Raw genomic sequence first — 13,342 nt, 5'->3', positions numbered from 1 at the left:
TTTCAGCGTGTCTGGTTCCCCGGCCTGTGATGGTAGCATGGGCCTCCTCTGCCCCCTGAATATCTTCCACTCTATTTATCCACTCACATCTAGTCGGCACTGTATCCGTCTTCCAATGGGCCGGAATGTTAGCTTTTGCGGCGTTGAGCAGGTGCCGCAGTATCGACTTCTTGTACACTGGGATGGGCTGAGCGGAGATGTGCAGCAGTGCCAGTTCCGCGTCCCACGTTGGTATATCTCTCAGGATGAGCTGAACCGCCTCTCTAATCATAACCCAGTAGGGAGTGATGAGTCTGCATTCCCACCAGATGTGTATCACTGTACCGCGTTCCTCTTGGCATCTCCAGCACGTTGGGGGGAGGGATGGGAAGATGCGGTGTAGCAATACCGGTGTCCTATACCATAGAGATATCAGCTTATAATTTAGTTCTTGATAATAAGAGCTCATGGAGCTCTTATGTTGCCAAAGCAACGCGGATTCCCACTGTTGGGCGGTAAGATCCTTCCCTAGTTGTCCTTCCCACTGTCGTTTAAATGTCATCCGTGTAGGGGTGCCTCCGGTTAGCAAGCTTAGATATAAGGACGAAATCGCGTGGTCCAGGGTGGTACCTCGGTCACAGAGCTGTTCGAACCACGTGAGGTCCCTGCGGAGTTGTGCATTGTGTGGTATGGAGGCATGGAAGTGTTTCAGTTGTAGATAACGAAAGTGGGAAAGAAGAGTATGAGGCCTGTCTCCCAGCAGAGACGAAAGATCTCGCAGTTTCCCGTCAGTGAGAACTGTGTATATGGGTACAAATGCGCGCTCACTCTCGATGGGCCAGGCCCCCGTCGGGAGCCCGCCCCCAACTTCTTCATTGTGCGTAATCGGCAACAGTGGGCTAGGCGTCGGTGATACATGTTCCCACTCCCTCAGGGTTTGCCAGCTAAGCAGGGTCTGTAAGACCAGTCCTTCGTTGAGCGTCGAGATGGGCCGTCTTCCGGGGATCCCCCAGACTTTCGCCTCCAGCGACGGGCCTATGAGGCCTCTATCTAGAACCACCCACTGTTTGGGTGTCAACGTTGAGTGCCAATCCAAAACGCGCTGCATTACCGCGGCCTGATAATATTTTTTTAAAATCAGGTAGCGCTAGACCGCCTTGTGTCCTAGGTCGGCACATGATGTCGTGACGTAGTCGAGGGCGGCCTCCACGCCAATCATATTTAAGTACTCCTGATTTTAGTGCAGCGAAGAAATTCGCTGGTATGGCCAGGGGTATTGTTTTCAGAAGGTAGAGAACCCTCGGAAGAATGTTCATCTTAAGCACTGCCACTCTGCTGTGCCACGTAACATGTGGATAAGACCAGTTGGAAAGATCCGTTAAGATATTTTTAAGGAGGGGTGTAAAGTTGCATCCATAAACATCTTCCGGATCCGTGGTTACCCATACGCCTAGGTACTTCATTTTGCCGGAGAGCCAATGGAACGCAAACTGAGGCTCCAGGGATCGGAATTCCTCTGAGGGGAGCGTGATGTTTAGTGCCTCACATTTGGAAATATTAAGTTTGAATCCAGACAGCTGTCCGAACCTGTTGAGTTCCGAGAGGAGGCAAGGCAGCGTGATTCGGGGGTTGCGGACAAAGAAGAGAAGGTCATCAGCGTAGGCCGCTACTTTATGGTGTACTTCTTGCCATTCATAGCCTTGTATGTTCGGGTTCCGTCTAATCGCTCGGAGAAGAGGTTCCAGGTGAAGTGCGAACAACAGAGGCGAGAGCCCCTGTCTGGTTCCGTTACGGATTGCGAAGTCGGTGGTCGTGGCCCCATTGATTCGTACTGTTGCTCGGGGGTCCCTGTATAGGGCAGAGATCCATGCGAGGAGCCTTTCTCCGCAGCCCTGCCATTTCAGCGTTTCCAGCAAGTACGACCAGTTGACCCGATCAAATGCCTTCTCCGCGTCCGTGGAGAGGAGCATCAGCCGGGTCCCCCGTCTCCGAGCGTGGTGTTGGACAGCAAATAGTCTCAAGGTGCTATCTCTGGCTTCCCTGCCCGGGATGAATCCCGTCTGATCAGCATGAACCAACCCGGGTAGAAGGTGTTTGAGGCGGGTCGCTAACACCTTCGTAAACAGTTTGGAATCCACATTGAGCAGTGAGATCGGGCGGTAACTGCCACAGTGCAGCGGATCTTTCCCGGGCTTCAGGAGTACAGTGATGGTAGCAGCAACTGATTCTCTGCCCAAGGGACCCCCCTCGCCGACCGCGTTAATGGCGTTGGTAAGCCGTGGCAGGAGTAGCCCCGAAAAGTTTTTATAATACCCCACAGAGAAGCCATCCGGGCCCGGGGCTTTACCAGCTTTAGATGTTTTCAGAGCCGCGGCTATTTCATCCGCACTAATTGGTGTGTCTAGAAGCGCTGCGGAGTCCCGGTCCAGCTCCCGATTTGCCGCTATGAAATGCTATCGTGGGGGATCGGTGGAGCGGAGCACTGTCTTCAAGCGGCCATCTTGGACGGAGCCGGAACCACCTCCAACCTATATTTTAAGGAGAACCTAAACGAAGAGGTTAGCTTGGGGAATATTTTGGCAGCATACAAAGAAGTAATCAGAGGATATAAATTTAAAATAGAGGCTCGAAACAAAACAATAATCAAACCCTGGCAGACTTATATTTAAAATTGGATAAGTTAGAGAAAATTAATCCCAAGGATCAAAGAACCCTCTTAGAAATAGATCAATCTAAGAGCAAAATTAGAGAGCTAATGCTTGATAGAGCAAATAAAATTCTAACCAAATGGAAACAGAAGTGGTTCTATCTGGGGAACCGTGCAAACAAATTTTTACCTAATCAACTAAAACATTCTAATCTCAAGGAGAGAATCTTCAAAATTTCATCAGGTGATAATCAATTTAGGTCCCCCCGATTAAATTGCCTCTGCATTCAGAGAGTACTATTCTTCACTATATAATTTAGGTACGGTAAACGTAAAATAAATTAATCACTGTGACGAAAGCACCTTCGTCACTGGGATTTAGCCTCTTGCCCTGTGACTATGGCCCCTGGGATATATTGCCCTTTAAAAACACTATTTGGGCATATTGGATTTTAAAGGCACTGTTTCTGCCCCCTGGGCTTTTAACTGGAACAGATTCAAACATGTGGTGGCGGCCATCTTAAATTGTCCAGCAGTGTTTTGCCGTCGAGTGTATGGAACTGTTTTGGGCATGGGACTGATATAGATTGTTTTAAGCAAACAAATATGTTTGAATGTCTATCTGTTCCTGTCCAAATCTGAGATGATTAAATTGCGTATACGCCCTGCAGAAGTAAATTCACACTGACACATGGAGTTCAGGTTAAAAGAACTTCGAGAAAATTTAATGGCATCTGGTTAAAAAGCGGGCTCGCAGACCCTTATAAGAGCAATATTACATCATCATTGAATATCAAGATAACAACAAATAAACATCATTAATTGGGTTAAGTGTTAAGTGGCTATGTCAATATCCACCCATCAATATTATTAATTGGCTCAAGTACTAAGTGGCTGGCTAAGTGTCCTCCCACCGAGAGGTGGCGTCATCTTGGACACGGGTGTGGACACGATGGTTCAGGCGCCATCTTGCTTAGCACGAGGCTTTACTCGATGGGAGGGGGGCTTTAGGCGCCATTTTGAGTAGTTAGTGATGTTAGATTCGAGGTCAGGTTCAAGGCTTTTTAGTGAATGGACATTTCATTAGTGCAGTTTCTCATGATCTAACTATGGTATACTTTGTTTCATATTACAGGAACTTGACAATTCCGGTGTTAGTCATATCCTTCTAGAAAATACATACAATACATTCTCTTTCTAATATTCTAAATGCTGTTAGGAAAATCTGTCATATAATGGAGTTAACGAGAAATTTAATAAAGGCTTTAATAATTCTATAACAGTACCATGTGCACGGTGGGGCAAAAATAAGACTTCCAGGAAATTCCTGAACCCCTGAACCGATCTGGGGGATTTTTAGATATGTTGTTCACCCAGATCGGGGCTATCAGGGGATGTTATGGGGATATTGTCAGGATCGGGACAGGGATCCAACACGCAGAGTACAAACAGTAGCCAGATACGTATACCGGACCTTAGAATGGCCGGACTAACGTAAGTAGTACAGTATAGAATGGTCAAAGACAAGCCGAGGTCGAGGGTAACAGAAGACAGGTAAGCGAGAGACAAGCCGAATCAAGGGTAACAGAGATAAGCAGAGTAAGGTAAACAAGCCGGGTCAAAACCAAAAGGGATAATCGAATACACAAGCACTGAGTGACTAGAACAAGCTAGAACCACGACAGGGCAATGAGCTAATGAACGAAGCTCTGTTAAATACCCTGTTCAGAGCAGTAACCACGCCTCCGAGGCGTCCTGATTGGTCCTGCAGCAATTGAGTGACAGGTCGTTCCGGAGGAGTGTCCTGATGACAACTTCCTGCCTAGATGCTGCAAAAGGCAGTCACTCCCTCGCGGCCGGCCTTGCATGACCGGATAGACCTTGGGGAAGGGAGCCATCAGGCCGTCTGGATGGAGGAACAGCTAAGTCTCTACCTCTTTCGGAGGTAGAGACCGCAGGTACCCTGACAGTACCCCCCCTCTCAGATACGCCCACCGGGCGGAATACACCAGGGCGAGAAGGGAATCGAGAGTGAAACGCCCTGCGGAGACGGGGAGCATGCACCTCCTCCTGAGGTACCCAACTTCTCTCCTCAGGACCATAACCCTTCCAATCGACCAGATATTGCAGTTTCCCCCGGGAGATTCGAGAATCAACGATGGAATTGACCTCATACTCCTCCTGACCCTCCACCTGAACTGAGCGGGGAGGGGCGATCGTGGAGGAGAACCTGTTACATATTAATGCTTTTAGCAAGGAAACATGAAATGAATTAGGAATGCGTAAGGCATTAGGCAACGCTAAACGATACGCAACTGGGTTAGTTTGAGACAGTACCCTGTAAGGTCCAATATATCGAGGAGCAAACTTCATGGACGGCACTTTTAACCGAATGTTTCTAGTACTTAACCATACTCTATCGCCTGGAACAAACACCGGTGCTGCCCTTCTACGTTTGTCAGCGTGTTTTTTTTTTTTTTTTTTTTTTTTTTTTTTTATTGTCAATCTCTTTTTTATTGAAGCATATTAGATGGGGTACAGAAACAAAGAGTGGGAAATGCAAAAACGGGTTACATTAGAGGGTAAGTACATCAGTAGCTTGAGAAATTACATTTCCTGGGTAGAGGATGCTTCATTTTTTATATATTTGTAAATCATGTCAACAGAAGCGTGTAATAATTAGTTTCGATGTCTAGGTTGCCAGACTGGGGTAACAATGAGCTATGCATAGCAATATACATTAAAATTTCCTATACATGCAGGCATTAAGTATAGCACGATTCAGGCTATTTGTACTCCGAATTACAATAGCATAGGGGACATAAACACATGCGGATTATCGGTAGATTAAGCCAGGAGTAGGTAAAGACGTCTGCCTAGCGTAACAAACGATAATATGAAGCTTTCAGGAGGGTCGCCATCTAAGTGTAGCATACAGTACATATTAAAACAAAATGATTAGCAATGTATGAGCATCTTTAATGTGGTAGCTTGTGATCATGAACTGTGCTGTACATTTTTAAACTGCAGTGCGTCACATAGATTTACGTTCCTACCCAGGTAGGCAATGGTAGTACAGGCTGTATGCTGTTCAAAGTTAAAACTTACACATTATAATACTGAGCAACTTAGTACTAGCTATCCTAAAGATTATAAGGCACCTGTGTCCAGGTATTGAGGCATATGCAGAAATGAATGACAAGTAACAAATGAAAAGGGCATTTTAACTTGGAGGTGATGTTGCAAAGAAGAGTCCAGCAAAGAGAGGTCGTGTGTCCAAGCAGGTAATGACCCAACAGTTCATAGCCAGGTGTGGTGGTAGTGAGACTGTCTGCTGGGGAGGTTAGTTCAACCTATTCCTCTGCTGGGTAGTGCAGCCGCACACTTCTGAGGAGTGGGAAAGATGGCCCCTTCGGCTTGTAAGATCCATGGGAGTGCGGCTCGGTGTAGGCCGTTGGTAACCGACTGCCGGCCCCAGGCCTCTGTGAAGGCCCTCACCTGTGGTCCACTGACGCGGGTACTCAAGGAGGCCGTGTCATCCCTTCTGCGGGCGTCATGTGGGGCTCCGGTGTGCTGCCGCCGCCAGCGGCGGGTGGGCCTCCGACGGTGTGGTCGGTGATTTGGAGTGTAGCTCCAGGTGGTCTTCAGCCTGGGAAGGCGTCGTGGGTGGCCTACAGGGCTGCGTTTCTGTCGTTGGTCGTGCTTTGGGCCCTGAGGCACTTCTTTGGGCCTGGTAGAAGCTCCACCACCGTGGTGAGGTGGTTTAGAGTGCGTGATTGGCTTCACCTGTCTTCTCTGCCACTTGTCAATGTGTGACTCTGGAGCTGTCCGGGAGAACAGGTTTGGTGCGTGGTGGACAGAGTACGAGTGCGGTGTGTCTGGTGATGGTTGCACTTTTCGTGGTTTATTCTCAAGCTTCGCCCAGAAGGCTGTGAACAGCTTGTCGATGCGAACCTCTAGCGGCTCCATTAGGTCCCATGTGGTGAGGATCCCTGTGGAGTCCGCCATCTTGGCAGCAGTTGCATAGCGTGGCTGTCGTTTTCGGGTTGCCCCGTCGTCGTTTGGCAGCAAGTAGTGGTGAGCTGGGACCGGGATAACCCCCACCGGTCCATAGGGGGGGGAACGTGTGTTCAGGCTCTGTCTGGAAGCCGTCGCCGACGACGGAGGAGCGGCCGCCTCCTCCCCGCCGGCCATGCTTGAAGGCCTCGGGTCGCTTCGCCGGGTATTCTGCAGTCGGTACCTGTTGTGTGGTACCAATGCGTAGCCCTCTTCAGCAGCCGTCTGTATGTGGCCCATTTGTCGGGTTTTGAGAGTTATTTCGGCTTTTAACCGGGCAGATTCGTAGTTGAGAGCCGGAGCAGCTTTGTCCTGCGTCCGCTCGGCTCTGCGTCCAGGCCACGCCCCCGTCAGCGTGTTTTTTAACCAGCGTAGAATTGTGCAGAAGGATTTGTCGAGTTTGATCCCACAACTCTCTTAAATTGGCAACATGAACATCCACCGACGGTATCCCTTGAGAAGAAGACTCCGAAGGAAGGATGGAAGGATGAAAGCCATAATTCAAGAAAAAAGGGCTAGAATGCGTAGAGTCACAAATGAGATTGTTATGTGCAAACTCCGCCCAAGGAATCAAACCGACCCAATCGTCCTGGTGTTCTGAAACGAAACAACGTAAATATTGTTCAACTTTTTGGTTAGTGCGTTCAGCAGCTCCATTGGACTGAGGATGATAGGCAGAGGAGAAATTCAATTTGATGCCTAGTTGGGAGCAGAATGATCTCCAAAAACGGGAAACAAATTGGGAGCCTCTGTCAGAGACAATTTGGGAAGGTATCCCATGCAAACGGAAAATCTCCCTGGCGAATATCTCCGCTAATTCGGGCGAAGATGGGAGTTTAGGTAAGGGAATGAAGTGAGGCATTTTAGTAAATCTGTCTACCACAGTGAGGATGACAGTCTGCTTTTTAGAGATAGGCAAATCAACAATGAAGTCCATTGCCAGACAGGACCAAGGCTTTTCAGGAACCTCTAAAGGGTGCAGAAATCCGCATGGAAGCGAATGGGGTAGCTTGGTCTTGGTACAAACTTCACATGCCCCGATGAATTCTTTAATATCCTTGCGTAAGTCAGGCCACCAAAAATCTTTAGAGACCAGCGCATAAGTCTTGCGGATGCCAGGATGCCCAGCCACCTTGCTGTTATGGAGACAGCGTAGCACCTCCAGTTGGAGAGCGGCAGGAACGAAGTGTCGATCCCCAGGAGTCTGTTTGGGTGCCAAATGCTGAAACTTCATGATCTCAGAAAGCAATGGAGAGTGAATCCTGAGATTCGTGTTCGCGATGATATTCCCCTTAGGAACTATGGAGGACAGAAGTGGTTCAGTTATAGTGGATGGTTCATATTGACGAGACAAAGCATCGGCTTTAGAGTTCTTAGAACCAGGTCTATACGTAAGTACATAATTAAAGTGAATGAGGAACAAAGCCCAGCGAGCCTGCCTGGCGGACAAGCGCTTAGCCTCCCCAATATAAGACAAGTTCGTATTATCCGTTAGGATAGTAACAGGGTGTAGTGTCCCTTCCAGTAAATGTCTCCACTCCTTTAAAGCCTTAATGACCGCTAACAGTTCCCTCTCCCCGATGTCATATCTGCTCTCAGGCCCAGAAATTTTTTTAGAGAAGAAACCACAAGGGTGTAACGGTTTATCCACCCCTAACCTTTGAGACAGAACAGCCCCAACTCCTGTCTCAGAAGCATCGACCTCGAGCAAGAAAGGCAGAGTCGTATCAGGATGAACTAGAATGGGAGCTGAGGCAAAAAGTTCCTTGAGAGTCTTAAAAGCACCAAGAGCTTCCTCAGACCAGAACTTAGTATCAGCCCCTTGTTTCGTCATATTGGTAATAGGCGCAATGATAGAGGAGTAACCCTTAATGAAGCGCCTATAGTAGTTGGAAAAACCAATAAACCTTTGGATAGCCTTGAGTCCTTTGGGCAAAGGCCAGTCTAAAATAGATTGGAGTTTACCAGAATCCATTTTAAAACCTTCCCCAGAAATCACGTACCCAAGAAAGTCTACCTGAGACTGATCAAAACTGCACTTCTCCAATTTGCAGTATAGACCATGTTGCAGAAGTTTGTGTAACACCTTTCTGACCTGTCTATGGTGAGTCTCAATCTCCTTAGAGTGTATTAGTATGTCGTCCAGGTAAACAATAACACAATCATGCTGAAACTCCCTAAGTACCTCATTAATCAACTCTTGAAATACTGCAGGAGCATTGCATAGTCCAAATGGCATAACAGTGTATTCGTAATGGCCATACCGGGTATTGAATGCCGTCATCCACTCGTGACCTTGCTGGATTCTCACCAAATTGTAAGCCCCTCTGAGATCTAACTTGGTGAAGATTTTGGAGCCCTTAAGACGATCAAATAACTCGGTAATCAGTGGGATGGGATAGGCATTGCTGACAGTTATTTTATTCAAGCCTCGGTAATCGATACAAGGTCTCAGCGTGCCATCTTTCTTTTTAATTAAAAAGAACCCCGCCCTGGCCGGAGAAGAAGACCTCCTGATGAATCCCTTTTCTAAATTCTCCTGAATATACTCCTCTAGAACCGAGTTTTCCTGAACAGACAAAGGATATACATGGCCCCTCGGAGGCATAGTCCCGGGTAGAAGCTTAATTTTACAGTAAAATGACCTGTGTGGCGGCAAAGAATCGGCATTCTTCTTGTCAAACACTGCCCTTAAGTCTAGGTAAAGGTCTGGTATTTGTCTTTCTGTGGACTGAGTAGGATTCTCCTGTATGTTAATATTAGCTAATGGAGAAACCTTGCACAAACACCGATCCTGGCAGCCCTGGCCTCACAAGAGTATCTCCCCTAACTCCCAATCAATAATAGGGTTATGTTCTTTCAACCATGGGTACCTCAGAACTATGGGAACGGAAGGAGACGAAATGAGCAGAAGAGATAAATTCTCCACGTGTAGGATACCAACATTTAACTCAATGGGTATGGTCTCACGAAAGATAACAGGGTCTAGTAGTGGTCTACCATCTATGGCCTCAACGGCCAAGGGTGTCTCCCTTAGCTGGGATGGGAAATTGTTTTTACTAGCAAAGGCTTGGTCGATAAAATTCTCAGCACCACCGGAATCTATCAAAGCCATAGCCCTTACTACTTCCCTCCCGCAAGTTAAGGAAACTGGTAGCAGAAGCCTGTGATCTTTATAATTAGGAGTAGAGGACAAAATAGAAACACCCAAGGCCTGTCCTCTAGAGAGACTTAGGTGCGAGCGTTTCCCGGGCGGTTAGAACAGTTTGAGAGTAAGTGACCCTTAGCTCCACAATACATACACAAACCCTCTCTTCTCCTGTACTGTCTTTCCTCCTCAGAGAGGCGGGTATACCCTATCTGCATAGGTTCAGGAAGCAAAGATACCGTCGAGTCAGGACTTGGAAAAGCGGGGGCTAACCTAAAAGAAGGTCTCTGGTTCCTCTCTCGAGTGTTCTGTCTCTCTCTTAAACGTTCATCTATACGAGAGATGAACGAAATTAAATCCTCTAAATTCTCAGGGAGTTCTCTGGTAGCAACCTCATCAAGGATTACTTCAGATAAGCCATTCAAAAATACATCCATATACGCCTGCTCATTCCACTTGACCTCTGACGCCAGAGACCTGAACTCTAGTGCATAATCCACCAGTGTTCGGTTCTCCTGTTTCAGACGCAACAGTAATCTGGCTGCATTAACCTTTCTACCTGGAGGGTCAAATGTTCTTCTAAAAGCAGCTACAAAGGCGTTATAGTTATAAACTAATGGGTTATCGTTCTCCCATAATGGGTTGGCCCATCTCAGAGCTTTCTCAATAAGTAGGGTGATAATAAATCCTACCTTTGCCCTATCTGTAGGATAAGAGCGGGGTTGCAATTCAAAATGGATACTAATTTGGTTTAAGAACCCACGACACTTCTCAGGAGCCCCACCATAGCGTACTGGGGGGGTAATGCGAGAAGAAGCACCCACTGTGGCTACCTCTAGACCTGAACCGACAGGAGAAACAGGGGTATTACGTATCTCCTCTGGTGGGTTATTGGCACGAGATAATAGAGCCTGTAGCGCAAGCGCCATCTGATCCATTCTGTGATCCATGGCTTCAAACCTAGGATCAGGAGAAGCAAGCTGACTGTTTGTACTTGCAGGATCCATTGGCCCTGTCGTAATGTCAGGATCGGGACAGGGATCCAACACGCAGAGTACAAACAGTAGCCAGATACGTATACCGGACCTTAGAATGGCCGGACTAACGTAAGTAGTACAGTATAGAATGGTCAAAGACAAGCCGAGGTCGAGGGTAACAGAAGACAGGTAAGCGAGAGACAAGCCGAATCAAGGGTAACAGAGATAAGCAGAGTAAGGTAAACCAAAACCAAAACCAAAAGGGATAATCGAATACACAAGCACTGAGTGACTAGAACAAGCTAGAACCACGACAGGGCAATGAGCTAATGAACGAAGCTCTGTTAAATACACTGTTCAGAGCAGTAACCACGCCTCCGAGGCGTCCTGATTGGTCCTGCAGCAATTGAGTGACAGGTCGTTCCGGAGGAGTGTCCTGATGACAACTTCCTGCCTAGATGCTGTAAAAGGCAGTTACTCCGTCGCGGCCGGCCTTGCATGACCGGATAGACCTTGGGGAAGGGAGCCATCAGGCCGTCTGGATGGAGGAACAGCTAAGTCTCTACCTCTTTCGGAGGTAGAGACCGCAGGTACCCTGACAGATATGTTGTATTTTGGGGTACTTTTGGGGGTTTGTAAAAATTTATGTTTTTTCTGCTTAGAGTTAATTGAGTTATTCCATTGTCTTAGTTAGTTTTATCACAGACAGAGGGGAGGGCTTGTGTGCTGTATGTGGGAATGTCGGACATTGTTGTTTAGTTCTGATTGGTTTGTGTCCTTTGTGTGCCTGTCTTCCATCAGGTCCAGGGGGTGTGTCTCTGGCCTGAGGAATTGTATAAATTGTGAGTGCTGGCTCACCTGTTCTACCCTTCATGACATCTTGGGTCATGTTTGGAGGATTGGAGAACTACACTCTGGGGATTGCTATTATCACTATACTCCCCAGAGTATAATCACTAGCTCTTGTAAGAGCTGTTCCTATTCCTGTTTCGCTCTCTGGACTAAAGAGAGGTTCACCCACTGGAAGCTGGAGCCCGGTCTTGGGTCCAGGGTGGGTGGAGGACGGCGAAACCCCAACCAAGCTGCGGCAGTTTGCGGTGTGTATGGTGTTGAGTGCGGTGCTGATGGTCCTTGGCGAGCACTAGCAGCATCGTTCGATGGAGGCACCCAGTCAGGGTGGCAGGTGGTCCGTTATAATCACAAATTTCTGACTATCTAAAAAACTAATGTACAAGCACTAGACACAAGAACATAGAGCAGCACTAGACATACGGATAGAGATGAGAGAAGTCATCCAAATCATCCTATAAACAACTCAAAAAAGAATAAAGCACCTGGTCCAAATGGCTTCTCCAATTATTTTTATAAAAAAATGTCTCATATAATAGCTCCAAATCTAACAAATGTATTTAATGATATTCTAGAAAATAAACCATTTCCTAGTGAAATGCTGCAAGCGATCATTATACCTATTCCCAAACAACAGAAACATTTAAAATTTGTGCTTAAATACAGAATGATTTCTTTAATCAACAGTGGTATTAAAATCTTCTCTGCAATCTTAGCAGATAGAATTAAAAAAGATAATATCTCTTATAATTGATAAAAACCAAGTTGGTTTTGTTAGCGGTTAGCAACCATATGGTAACACAAGGGAAATCATAGATATATTAGATTTTGCATTAAATAATAAAATCTCTATGGTAACACTCTCTCTGGATGCGGAAAAGGCATTTGATCGGTTGACTGGTCTTTTCTGGAAGCAACTCTCAAAAGATTTAATTTTGGTGAAAATGTCATAAAATTTATTATGGTTTTGTACTCCGATCTGAGAGCCAAGATAGTGGGGCAAGATTTTGCATCCCAATTTCAGAGTCGGGGACGGTACCTGACAGGGCTGTCCTCTGGCCCCTCTTTTATACATCATGTCTCTAGAACCACTGGTAGCCAGAATTAGAGATAATAGGGAAATCAGAGGAATTTCTATTGGGGATGTTAAAAACAAGGCTAGCCTCTATGCGGACGATGTCTTGGTAACTTTAATGGATCCTGAAACTTAGATAGAATCCCTTTTAAATGAGATTAAAATATATAGAGATTACTCTAATTATAAACTCAATATTAATAAATCACAAGCTATGTCAGTGGGAATGAACGAAAACAAAATAGCAACTCTTACCCATAAGTTTTCATTTATGTGGAAAGATAAATATATTGATTATTTAGGGATTAAAATCACAAAAGACTAGACATGTGCAATTTGTTTTGGTCCAAATTTAAATTTGGACGAATTTCGGCAATTCAGACATTTTGGATGTTTGTGACTAAGTGGCTACTAAAAAAGACTGGGCATACCCCATTTGTAATACCTTGGGTTGTCTACTTTTGCAAATGGTATACCATCACGGAGGTAATTTTCATTCATGGGCTACCATACTGTCTCAAAGGCAATATAACCAGTCTGGCAAAAATAAAAAATTTCTTAATTTCTCAATTTTTACAAATATTTTATTCATATTAAATTATGTTTAATAT

The sequence above is a fragment of the Pelobates fuscus genome, chromosome 10 (genome assembly GCF_036172605.1).
Source record: "Pelobates fuscus isolate aPelFus1 chromosome 10, aPelFus1.pri, whole genome shotgun sequence".
Lineage (NCBI taxonomy): Eukaryota > Metazoa > Chordata > Amphibia > Anura > Pelobatidae > Pelobates > Pelobates fuscus.
Note: the sequence above shows the minus strand (reverse complement) of the source record.